Genomic DNA, 14,248 nt, shown 5'->3' with positions numbered 1-14,248 from the left:
CCCCCCGGACCCGAAATGTGTAGGGCTCTCAGAGACAGGACATGTTCTGAGGCCCACACAACAGGTCCTCCACCATCTTCAACAGGGCTGTGAATTGGACTCGCCCTGCCTGTTGATGTAGTGGTGTGGTTGTCTGTTCTCACCAACACCTGTAACTCCTGAACCAGAGTCAGGAAGTGCTGGAGAACCAGGAGCACCACTTGAAGTTCGAGGAGGTTGATGTGTTGGTTTTCCCCTGAAGGCCAAACACCACCTATCGCTCTCCCCAGACAGGTGCCTCCCCCCTTCCTTCAGGGACACATCTGTGAACACCGCTATGTAGGAGGTCACTCGGCCCACCGATGTCCCTTTCGACAGATGCTGTGGGGACCCCCAGTAACCCAGGTACTCTTCTGCCAATGGGGGGGACGTTCACCATGCGGTGTGCCTCTTGGGGTCAAAGTGCAGGCTGGCGAACCTCCTTTGCAGGCAGTGCATTGAACCACTGGAACCACTGGATTGCCCACTGCCATCTCCTTGATGCCCAAGAATGGAGGAAGAATACGGCAGAACTGGAGTGAATAACCCAATCTCAGTGTTATGTCCATCTACTCCATTAATGCGCAGCTGTGACGCCATTCCACATAAAACTGTGTCACAAGGTGGGTGTCCAGCTGGGGGGGGCGGCAGCCAGGAAGCTGTGGTATTTGTCCCTCCAAACCTTACATAAATGGAAGATTGGCCCATGGGAGTCGATATCGAAAGGGCCGAACTAATGGTGTGGTCCGTGAATGCATCACCATCTGTTGCCTCATCACATTTCATCATTTTGTCAATGTGTTATTTCTCCTCTGTATTTCCCACGGAAAAAAAAAACAGAGGGGAGGGAAACAGACATGAACTCTCCTCTCCTTGTTTCATGTGAAGGCCTGGGGCATTATGTAATAAAGGGAAGGGGTTTCATTTAAAATAAAAATCAGGTAGAGAGCAACACGTGGCAACCAAGGAAGATAACAGAACTGTATCAGTCAAAGAATGATTTATTGCCAGGATCATACAATAAATTAAAACTAGGCTAAAAACAGTAAAACTATAGATGCACTAGTAAAACTAATAAATACTGAAATACAATACACTAATAAAACTACTAATTACTAAAATGTAGATTAAACTATAAGATATTGAAACAAAAGGAGGTGGGGGAGACACCAGCCCTTTCCTCGTGGTGGAGGTTTGTCAGCAGTCCAGTCTGTCTTTTCGAAGCCACCGCCACCCCACACGGGCCGTGGCCACTGCTGCTCACTAAAGACACAAGATGCAATCAGCAGTAATTTGCCCTCACAACACTTGCCCTGCACTAAGACCAAGCGTACTCCTTTCCTTGTACTCATACTTTTGGGCAGAGTTTGTACTCTGCCCGTTGTGTGTTGCGCCATAGTACGCTGTGTGACGTCGGCTCTGCTCTGGCTCTGCTCGGGCTCTCTCGGGCACATCCTCTGGCTGTTTGGAGGGGAATGGATGGAGGGCTGGGGAGCGTCACCCCACCTGCAGTCTCAGGTTGCCATGGCGAGGCAGCTTACGGCCCTTCTCCCTCTCTCCCCCTTCCCCCGTGATTCCACCCCTAGGTATGCAAAGGGAGAGAGGGAGGCCCCATGGCCAAGCTGCCCACACCTGGATCATACTTTGACTGCAGGCAGGGCTAACTACAGCTCCCCATCTGCTGTCGTCCTCCCTCCAGACTCGTGCTATTCTGTTCTTCCACTCCTGATTCCTTTGTCCGTTTTCTCTTTTTTCCTGCATTGCGCCATGTTGTTTTTCCCCGGGCTTTATTTGTGTCCCAACTGTTTTAGTCCCTCCTCCTGATGCGTCATTGGCTTGTTAGGCTGCAGTCTCCTTTCCCATTGGGTAATTTCAAAGTCTATCAAATACAAGGGCTCAAACAGATGTAAAAGTTTAGCAATCAGTGGCAGGGAGTAAACACTCTCAACACAACATAGCAGATTTCAAACTAAAAGCATGCAAACAAATATAAAAGCAAGCACAATAATAACAATTCTAAATACAATCTAAAATCATGCATAATAAAAGCACAGCAAACAAAAAAAAATCAAATACAAAAAATCAAATGAAACCAATACTTCTGCCGTATGACAATTACTCCTTATTAAGGAGGAGATAATGCCACTGGTGGTTAACCCGAGAGATAAACCTAGTATGCCGGTTCCATGAAGGATAGCGGCGGGAACAATGGGAGACAGTGTTAACACTAAGCAGACATGTAGTGTCCTACATTAGTGAACTGAAGTTGGAGGTGGATTTTCGAAGTTCAGTGATGTTGTTGAGACAGACTAGAGGCAGTGGCCGCAGTGGCCGCAGTGGTGATGGCAGGGCACTGGACAAAGCTGAAGTGAGAAGAATAAGAGTGGCAGTGAATCCACTGCCTTATATACTGTTCTGATTTGAGTTTAAAGTTTCTTTTTTTTTGTTAAACAATAGTCACATTGAATGCTTTTATATTATGAAGTAAGTTGTGTCAACTTATATTTAAATATGTTTCTGAAAGTAATCTAATCACATAAGTGCTGCCTAACTTATTTCCTTTCACTATAGTTTAAACTTTATTTCAGTAGATGGTTTAAGATGTGTAGATAGTTTGAGAAAGTTGAACTAATGAAGATTGTATGCTTAGATATCATGAGGTGTTAATATGAAGGTTAATGTTTGTTATTAGAAGAACTGATTTATCATGAATCATGTAAATTGCTTAACTGTTTTTGAATGGTTTTACAAATATGATACAAGCTGACAGGGCCATTATTAATCAGAAATATCATGAATGTTTGGACATTATGAAAAGAATGTGTTTACAGCTTTAATATGAAATAATAGGCAACAGTGACTGTGTCAAACAACGCTAGACCTGCCAAGATGACGCCTCTACCACGATGACACACCCCAACAGTAAGGCATGACATGGCTTTGTGATAATGTTAAAATTAAAGAATTTATTTAGAGAAGTTGAATTAGCTTTTTCCTTCCCGGCATTTCCCGGTACAACACGTTAAGCCTCGAGTCACTCTTGCTGAATAATTTTCTTCATTAATTTTCATCATTCTTAGGCCTTATTTATTCATTTATTTTACTTTCTTTTTTATTTATTATTTTCTGTATATTATCTGTATATATTATATTATCTATGCTTTATCATGTATCCTCAAGGCGTTTAACTATTAATAAATGTCGTCATTTATCCTAAAAGTGTTTGGTTGTTTCTTTGAGCTGCAGTAAACAGCGGTCACTGTTTGGGACAAGAACTTACGATTATGAGACTGATTCATTGATTAAACTGAACAAGGGTTAGTGCTCCCTCTTGACACTAACAAATCCAGGTCCGATTCAGGCCGAGAGACGTTTGGTGCAGACTGGAGCATTTACAATAAAGTTATAGCAACTTCCTCTGTCATGTCAAAACATCAAATGTCAACGGTGTGAGGATGAGAATTTTCTGAAGGGTGAGACATGTCTACCTTGCTCACACCTGTGTGTGTTTGGGCCCAAGTTTTGGGCCCATTCACTTGCATTTCAATTAGTAAATTGAAAACTCTTGATGAGTTTGTGTGTAAAACAAATTAATTACCTAATTTTCATCAAGTCTATTTTTAGAAAAGTAAAGACCTTTAACTCACATGACCTGGTCAAAGTTTGATTGAAACGTGTACTGTCAGGTGTGTAGAGACGATAAGTAACTGCAGCTGGACACAGAAAAATACTCATATGTTTGAATGGAGAGTGCTAGGTGCTCGGGCCCTAATAAAGGAAAAACTGCAGTACAGAGCTACAAATTTTAGTTTTGATGGTATTTTTCTACAGCACTTTAACACTAAACTGTCACCCTCACTCCATTTTTTCCCTTCCCCTCATAGGTCATCCCCACTACTGAATTATAAATATAAGACCTATAATTATTGTAAAATAAATAATAATAACACCAAACTTCATACAAAGTTTGCATATAATGTACTGTATGTATATAGCCCTTTGTGCTGTATCCTACAAAAATGAGCTGCATTCAACCGTCACACCAGTGGCGGCTGGTGACTCAAAAAATTGGGGAGGACAGGAGGAAAACCAACATGGAATCTTACAACAAACCGCATCAAACTATATCACTGTCCCCCACCTGATGAAATCGGAGGGGTGGGGGGCTTTCAAAAACAAAAACCCCTGAGTGGTGTAAAGGCTGCTTCTTTAAAGACATTTAGCATATACATATTGTTTCTAAACAAAGAAGAGCTCATTTTAGTCATGGAGTGGTTCAGATGTCTTATTTTACCACCAAAGTGAAATTCAAATTTATAGTATTGTTCTACTGTGACAACAGATTTATGTTCTCGTCAAAAACAGACAAGATATCACATGATTTACACGTGTTTCCTATGTATTTTCTTAGTATACAGAAATACATAAAGTACCACAAAGCTTATAATGTGATACAGGTTCAGATCAGTGCTCAATACTAGAAAGACTGAACACTAAAAACATTCACTGATCTAAAAGTGTAGGTTCACATCGGAAAGTATTAATGCATGTATCAAATACATGATTTACACACTCTTATCTATGTGCACGACATACATCATCACAAAACTCACGGTTCGGATCGTATCACGGATTTGAGTCACGGATCGGATCAACTTCCTGTTGGATTTTGGTCAGGGGTGTCAGTGTATGATTTGTAGGTCTTGATGAGACAAATAAGTCTGTTTTGGTTCGATCTCTCTACGACATTCCTACAGGCCGTGGCGGCCATTTTAGTTACATAGGTGGCGCTAGAGAGCACATTTTGGCACTTTGGGGCTTAATTTTTACATTTTATCAAATATTTCACCAGACCTTGTGTGCATGCCAAATTTGATGAGTTTTTGAGCATCTCTAGGGGGTCAAATTTAGGTCTAAAGTGGCGAGATAATAAAGAAAGAAAGAAGAAAGAAACAAACACACAAAAAACAATAGGGCCTTCGCCCTTTGGGCTTGGGCCCTAACAAATACAAGAGGGTCTTCGCCCCTTTGGGGCTCAGGCCCTAATGATTTAAAATAGTCAAATTTATTATTGTGTGGCATAATGCAAGAAAGGGTGTTCCCACCCCAAAATGCAACATTATACTCATTTCACGTCCTCATTTGATTCATCAGAAAGATTAAAAATCAAAATATCTATAAATGGGAGGGCGTGAAGGTCAAAAAGCAGTATAGGGATAATATGATCTTTAACTGTAATGTACAACACTAGTTTCCTACTGAACATCATTTAGGTTTAATCTGACCTAATTCAATCCATGTATTAAATTTACAATTGATGTAGCTATGGGATTGCACTGAGATTAGTTTAATTTCTTGAAGGTGCAAAAAAAACCCTTTAAAAATGTATGTTCTCAACTGACTATAATCTATTCAATGTATAGGAAATTTTCATCATCACGTTTTAGCACCTGAAATTTATGTGTACACATTTTCATTGAAAGTTATTTCAAGAATTCTCTAGATCAATGGTTCTCAAACTTTTTAACGTCAAGGACCCCCATCTGATAAGGATTTTACTTTTAGATGTTTTATTACAGAAACCAAAAATAGTCATACATTTTGTCACTATTATGGATGGAATTATATTGAAAATAAATTCAATTCAATTCAATTCAGTTTTATTTATATAGCACCAAATCACAACAAAAGTGATCTCATGAAATGAATCTCTTTTTTGCTTGGGACCCCCTGGAGCCCCTCAAGGACCCCGGGGGGTCCCCAGTGCCCAATTTGAGAACCACTCCTCGAGATGGAACAGCATATAGGATTATGTCTCTGTATGGATTTTGAATTCTGTGCCCAGAAATGTCATATTTCAAAAAGTACAAACTTTTTTTCAGTGAAATTAAAAATGACATTGCACTATAGTACATACTGCAGATTAGGTTGAAAGAGTCCAATCAGCAGACGTTGACCACTTACTCTGCATCAATTTAGCATTACACAAGCAATACACATGTTCAATGTAAAATGTTTTAAAAAATGACTGAATTTTATTACAGATTTGAATGAGTCCATCCAGCAACAAGTGCTTCAATAGTGGGGGTGAGGGGGTGGGGAGTGACGACAGTCTTCCCTAAATTCTTACTCAGAGCTGGTATCCAGTTAATGCTAAAATAGGCAAACTGACAAAATCCAGCATACGTTTTTAAAGTTGCTAATCAGGGTAGTCCATGTAAGGACCTAACAAATGAAAAACAGTGAATTGTATTTTGGTGAAGTCTTTAATTATGAATGTATGCACAAGTGACAAAGAGCTTATATAATTATCGTAAAAAAAAAAAAAAAAAAATTAAAAACTGAAACATTCATGCGAGGACGCTCTAAAAATCTCTATGAAAACAGACTCCTCAATGCAGTTGTGCTTTTTGCGTTTCACCGCAAAAATACCAATTGTGCAATCGATTGCAAAATTTAGGAGCAATAAATGAGCTCTGAAACCTTGGCAGTAATGACATTCCACCTCTATTATCTAACATTAAGCTAAGCATGCCATACTACATCTCCTTTGAACCAAAGCAATTTCAAAGCTGTCAGCAATCATGAACTGCACAGAAAAACCTACAAACTCTCTTATCAACTGATATTATTTGAAACACAATTTCGCAGTTATCACAGCAAAACAAAGCCAAAACATCTGTGCATAAATTGCACAAAGTTCTCTTCAAACACTTACTGTATGAGCAACACATGCTAAATTCATTGGCTATACACATCGTGGTATCTGCATGTAGGAAAGCAGGACGTGTAGTTGTAGATGAAATAGAAGTCATACATTACTGATGAAATCACACAACTACGCAGGCATATAACACCTTATGTACCACCTTGTATGCACTCCAGTAGTCTCTGACATCAGTTTGCTTAGCGACACATATGGCCAGATTTTCAAATGCCTTTCTATTTTTGATCATGCTATATAACCTTACCCTAACGGAAAATGTGTTATCAAATAAATTGCACATGCCACTAATAAAATCTGATATCTCCCTCACAGCACATCTAATACACAGATTAAGTATTTTTACCCTACACGGAATTAAAATATCATTCATTTCAATTAAATATACATATACCAAGTAATTCAAATGGAAAAAATACAAAGCAGAACGTTGTATTTCGATAGTTTGTATAATATACTGTACTGCAATCAAATATTTTACATAGCAGAGTGACAGAGGGATTATAAAATAGAGTTTACTAGAATTGGAATAAAATTCTAATAGTGACATAAATCCTAATGTTGGAAAGTATTAAGCACAATTAAACACAAATAATGTGTTTCATGTATACTTAACAGGCTTACGTTAATGCACAAATGCTTGTATTTGGTCAAATAAAACAATTTACATTCATACACAACTAGCTAATACAAGTTAAAGACAATCCAAACCTTCCTATCCCAAATTATCATTAATTTTAGTTTTTCTAAGGCGTATTAAGACCAAATCAGGCGGTGCGGCGCAAACGTCAGTCCTCCCATTGAGGGGTAGTGTGTTAAGACTGCGGGCGTTTTGGCCGCAGTGCACCCTGCGGCCGGGCAGTTGATCCAGAGTCAACTTTTGGATAACCGCAACCCGGCGTCACGTCAGCCGGCGATCAGACTGATCAGTTCAACCCTGCCATGAAGGAGTACAAAGACGTTACTCAGTGTGTGTGTGTGTGTGTGTGTGTGTGTGGGGGGGGGGGGGGGGGGGGGGGGGGGGGGATTCTCTTCATTTGATAACGTTAAGAGAGAAAGACAGAGAATAATAGTAATAATAGCTGCAATTAGTGATTACTGATTACATCAGTAAAAAAAAAGCCCTTTCGCCTTTTATTGTATTTAATATAATTGTTGATATTTGCATATTATTGTGTAATTATTAGTCAATCATCTGTCAATATTTATAATTTTCTGTTCTGCTTTGGCAATATAGGTTTCTAATCTGAGAGAGAGAGAGACAGAGAGAGAGACAGACAGAGACAGCAGCTATGGTTGAGCGAGCTAGACAGTGAATGAAGAGAGGGAGCGCTGGTAGGAGAAAGCCGGTGAATTACATCAATAAAACGTTATTTTCTGATTGTTTCACAGCGGTTACTTTCTAGAGCACAAACACACCCACACACCCTCTGCTCAACCATGAATGTGGCCTAACATTTGCACTATTTCAACTTCAGTCTCACACCTCAAGTCCCCACAACATTTTCGTTTCACCAACCCAAACTCCAGTGATTCAGAAAATGTGACTTCTTCTGATTCTCTTCCAAACTGGATTGACAACTGCTCCTAAGTCCATCATATACACTATCATATATATTACAGTAGAGAGATTTGGTATTTGATAAATTACACAATATATATTTTGAAGTTACTCTCATGCTTGCTCATAAATAGAATGTAAGCAGCTCAAATAAAAATCCATGCATAAATGTATATATTATTTATGGTGTGTCTCCAAATTACAAATCTTGAGTTAAGAAAGAGTCATCACAATGACAGTATTTGTGATGCATTTTAATGGGTTCAGTGTGTCCAGTGGTCATGATTTGCTACACATGATCTACAATGTTAACAACAAAAAGGCAAACATGGACATATAACAATTTTGTACAATAAAAACTATGTTGTCAATTCAAGGGGTCCTAAACAGTGTAAACATTTCTTATTAAATATGCATTCTTATTTATACAGTTTTACATCCTGGAAATGTTATGCTTTAAGTTTTGGAGTTTGGATCCCAAAATGCAGAGACAGAGGCAAGGATAGATCTTGGGGTGTTTATTGAAAGAATAATGTCTCAATGAAAAAAGGCAAGAGGCTGGAAGTGGTGGCTGAGGGCTGGCTGGCGTTGCAGGTGAGGTGGCAAATTGACCAGCAGATCCACCGAGGCTGAGCACCAGAAAAACAGCAGCACTGGAGACTGCAGGCGAGGCACACTGGAAAACTATACACAGGAAAGAAACTCAGGTCAGTCCATACTCTAAATAACAAGAGATGAAAACTCAAAGAAGCTTGAGTAAGTCACAAGAAGCTCTGGAGAACAAGGGAATCATCAAGGACTCATAGTTACCGACTGCAACGGGATAATCTGGCACAGGAGTGGTGTCTTGACCAGGCTTTTATGGCAGGAGTGATTACTGATGAGCACCAGGTGTACCTCATAGTGAAGGCCCCGCTCAGCCAGCCACACCCTCAGCTCAGCTGATCTTTATTGAATTTCATATTACAAAATTACAAATACAGTACATCAAGCAATAAAGTGCAGCCAGTGCCAAAGTGCAAACATTTATAAAGTGCATAGAGTTCAGTGATCTTGTATAAAGTGCTGTCAATTCATAAGTCCAGTATGTTCCAGGGGAGGTACTGAGATTTGTCCAGACTTCTCCTCCTCCGGAGGTCAGCAAGTATCTGTTTAATTATGGTGTCACTGTTGATTACAGTCTGTTTTATTATCATGGAACATCTTGTTTTCCACAGTTTTAAACATACAATGCATATAATTATCTTCATCAGTTCTGTATTTTTGGATGGCAGTTTATCTTCCATAATACAATACATGAGAGATTTATAACATACATCAAAATGTACACCAAGCACTTTGAATTAACAGTCCATTAGAAGATACTGCTGTGTCTCATCATCATTGCAGTAAATCATTCTTTTGATGTGACATAACAACTCCAAGACACAACAGCTCTAACAAGAAGTCTTCCCACAGATTCTGACAGATTCATTTTTTTTAGATTTTTTATCACCTTTGTGCTTTCAAGTCAAATTTTTATAATTAATTAATCCCCCATACTTGAAATCACTTTTTTATTATAAATCATTTTGCTGGGTAAACCAGAAAAATGTAAATGTTGAAATTGTGTAATAATATCACTTTATAATAATTTATAATAAGGGCCATGTCTTGCCCTGCCGCTTCTTTTCGCGAACAACGCGTTTCGAAAGAAGACTGTGATAATTAGTCATGTGACTCAGATGTATTTATCACACCTGTGAGTACTCACCTGTGTTGTACTAAGCAAACTTGAAGAGGCTACAGGCGAAACGTGTTGTTTGCTCTTAATAAAGTCACAGTAAAGTCATTACAGTGTGCGGTGGTTAATTTTGATTTTCACCTGATATGTTCCTGCGACCAACCAGCACCTGAATATACAGGTTGTGCACGGGGAGTTCTGTCCTTTGATTTTAATTTCTTGTTTGACTTCAATATTAATGTTTGTCTGTCACTCTCCACTCCAATCCAGACTCCTTCTGTTTTGTTATGATTTAGTTTTACTCCAGAAGCATTTTCATCTTTGACTGTTTTTTATAATGATGGTAATATCATCAGCGTAAGCAATAGCTGTGACTTTGTGTGCATGGTCTACACGTTCCAGCAAAACGACTGTCATTGTTCATTGTTCAATTAGAGGGCTGATGGCTAAAATATAAAGAGCTGTGCTCAATGGACAGCCCTGCTTCACACCTCTCTCTATTTCAAAAGACTCAATTAAAAACCCATTGACATATACACAATCACTTCATTCAAAATACAGACATCTTACCAAGTGTGTAAAGCCACCGGGAAAGCCGTATGCTTTCATCACAGCCCAGAGATAATCTCTGGAAATGTAGTCAAATGCTGTTTTTTCAAAACGAATAATATAAAAACCTTTTGTTGCTTCAGGTTTGTGTAAGATTTCTCTTAAAATACTAAGGTTGTCCCACATTACCTGTCCTGTAATTGCACATGTTTGTTCTCTATCTATAATTTCCTCTAATATATCATTAAGTCCATTCATAATTATCTTAGCAAATATTTATTGTCAGTATTTATAATAATAAGATGTCTATAATTATCTATATTAGATTAATCACCAGGGCTTTTCCCAACATTTAAATGTTTGATGGCCTGTACTACCTCATCTTTTCTTATCTCACCAATAGGTGAGGTAAAAGTCGAGTGGCTGTATGAAGGGATAGTCCCCAAAAAGATGTTCACAGATGCAGTGTCTGTTTCTATTTTCTTATATGCGGTTGCACATAAATCTCTCATAACTTCTCTTCTTTATTTATTATGAATTTAATGAACTTGCTTTTAGGCTTTTTCACCGTGCCTTCAAGAAGAACTATCAATACTTTTGCCTTCAGATGTGGTCGGACAACGCGTTACACAAAATAGTTTGTTTCAATCATACTGAAACCTCTGTCGTGTCGGCTTTCCTTTTTATACCTAATTCAACCAAAATAGTCTAGATGTGATAATAAATTGAGATCAGGCAATAAATTGATTAATCCCTGACAATGGTCTTACCTTACCTTTACTGACATTATATTATTAATTTAAAATACATTTGAGAAACAAGAGATACAAGATAAATATCTTTTAACTTGAGATATAGTGTTAACAGTATATCTAAATGTGTCTAAAAATATATCCATCTCTCTATGCCAAATGTGAATCACTGCTCCCTCCCTTAGCTGAACTTATCTTTGACCGTGGTAATACCTCGTGATCTGCTTATAAGATGGCAAATAATAAGTTACATCTGTGCAAAACTTGGAAATAAAAGTTGATTCTGGAGACGATCCCAGTCTTTTTCTTTAAGGCATCATTTGAAATTGAACTGTCAAAATATCAACCCCTTTCACTTAAAAACTACATCTTTTTTATTCCTCACAGCAAAACATCAATGGCGTTTGTGAGGAACTTATTTCTGGTGTTAAATTATCTGTGTTGGCAATCCTTTTTCAAGTCTATTCTCAGGAGACATATAATATCTGTTCAGCATTCATGGAAAGACCATCCGTCTGAGTTTTATTTCAGATATCTGAGATTTATGTCCTGCTGCAACTATACACCAGTGACATTTCAGTGCTTCTCCAAGTTTGACACTGATTACTGGCTGTGATGTCAAGACGAACAGGACACAAGTGGCTATCATGCGTATCATAAACTGTGTCAATTTGAAATGATTTCAACCTCTAAATTTATTGGAATAAAAAACCCACAAACAACGCAGTGCACTTTTGCAATTTACTCTTGGGTACACTGTGGACATAACTGGTTTACTCAGTATTTATGAGCACAATCAAGATCCAAATTATGTGAACCTAATAATATCTGTTACTGGCAGTAATTTTCAGAAATATTGAGAAGATTGAGTTAAAAGTTATAATGTAAGTTATATCAGAATGAAGGATTTAAGTTACATATGGACAATGTGGATGTAAATGTAATATAAATAATATCTAATAAGTGTAATGTAATAACATTTTACATATTTTAAGTGGAATTAATTTGACACTGTACTTGGTGTATTTTGGTATACATCATTAGACTGTCTATTCAATTAAATTCAATATCTATAAATAGTTAGATGGGTTTATACTGTGTTTGTTACCTATGTAATATAGGTAGATGTTTGTATTGTAATACAAATATAATACAAATAAATATGTTAATAATATATCTCATGGTCATGGTTCTGTCCCAGTCTGGTTCTATGTCCCTCCACCCTTATATTTGACACTCTCATTTTTACAGTCTCCATTAAAGTGCCACCACGAGGATAGACATGGAGATGGCCCTGCTCTGCATTTTTACTGCTAACTAGTGTGGGGTTTTTTTTGTTTGAAAAATTAGCTGTAATATGAGTTACTTCTCCGAACTTAAAGCAGAACCACAACCTTGGCATTCTAGGGACCCTGAGAGGACTCTTCTTGCTATTGTTGTTAATACCAAGGCAGTCTTTCATTTAGATACTCTCACTCTCTTTTTGATTCTGGGCTAGCTTTTCAACTTGTTTTGATAGCTCAGCTATCTTATTTTCAATCTTAAAGGTTTCATCTTGTTTTGGTTTCGGCACTGGGGGAGGCTTACTATCATGAGTGGGGTTCTGTGATTTTTGGCTTAACTCTCCAACTTGTTTAGTTAGCTCATTCACTTTCTTTTCAAGGTTTGATGCCTCATTTTGCTTTGTGTTGGGTGATGGGAGTGGCTCACAACTATAGGTGGGCATATCAAAAATGTAATGGGCATGTGCAGTAGCTTTTGTAGCTTTTGTAAACGCTTTTTCATTCTGTTTAGCTTTGCTGAGCGGAAATTTTCCTCAGTTCTCAACATATAGAGGAATTCAGGAAATGATGGTAGATTGCTCATTTTGTAAATGCAGACCTATGATGATGCTCTGATCCCAACAGCCCCTACAGAACTGTCTGAGTAACTGGTTGTTGGAATTTTCAGCTGAGCCCCCCCCCCCCCTCTGGAAATTGCCCTTGTGAGGAGGCTGTGACACCTGTTCAAGTATGCTCAGGGTTTCTCTCCATTGCTTTAGATAAAGCTGAGAAATACTGCAAATAACTCCTCTCCATCTTCCATGACGCTAAAAGCAGAATCAAGCTGAGTGACATGAGCACTTGGTGAGGAGACTCCAAGAGGTTTAACAACATCAGCAGCTGGACTCAGTAACCTTTCAGTATTCTTCTCACCTTGTGAACATCATCCAAGGCAGGATCACCAAGAAGGAGGTTAACCAGGTGTCATGGTCAACCTAACCATTGGACATCACTCCCAGAGTTGGGGGTGTTCCCCAGAGGTAAAGCTGAGCTACTGACACAAACATAGTGCTTACAAGGGACTCTCAATAACCTGTTGTTCCACTTTCCTTTCCACAAAGTCCAAATGAAAAGTCCAAAGCAAGAATCACCTTTGAAGTTCTCCTCTACATGCTATGCTGTCTCCGTGTTATGGGTGTTTATGTGGAAAATCTTGTCCTTGTTGAATAATTGTCGAATAATACTTTGACGAGAATTTGAACATCTCTCCTTCACAAATAAGCCTTTTTTTCTCTCACAGGTGTATAAATAAGTAGAGGTCTGTCTGCATGTTGGCAATGCACTCGGTTTAGCTTAGTAGTCAGCACAGTCGTCTATGATCTTTATACAGAATGAATAGAGTATACATACCAGCTTTGTTATACATAACAAATATCAAATTAAAAGTGACTTTTTTAATATTCAGAACACCAGTCTGCTGAACAACAAGAAGAAGCTGGAGTCTGATCTCGTTCAGGGTGAAGTGGATGATGCTATTCAGGAAGCAAGAAATGCTGAGGAGAAAGCCAAAAAGGCTATCACTGATGTAAGTTTACACCTCTAACTCTTCAATTTTATGAATAATTAAATTTTGTATACAGCCATAGACTGATAATATGA

General features: G+C 38.4%; 1 protein-coding gene across 1 annotated transcript in view; it reads left to right on the top strand.

Moving 5' to 3' along the window:
* The window catches only part of LOC122966648 (myosin heavy chain, fast skeletal muscle-like), a 254,697-nt gene that overhangs the window by 47,117 nt on the left and 193,332 nt on the right, over nt 1-14,248 (top strand). The window lies entirely within an intron of this gene.

Source organism: Thunnus albacares, chromosome 17 (assembly GCF_914725855.1).
Source record: "Thunnus albacares chromosome 17, fThuAlb1.1, whole genome shotgun sequence".
In the NCBI taxonomy this organism is placed as follows: domain Eukaryota; kingdom Metazoa; phylum Chordata; class Actinopteri; order Scombriformes; family Scombridae; genus Thunnus; species Thunnus albacares.
Note: the sequence above shows the minus strand (reverse complement) of the source record. Positions and strands in the feature narration are given on the sequence as shown.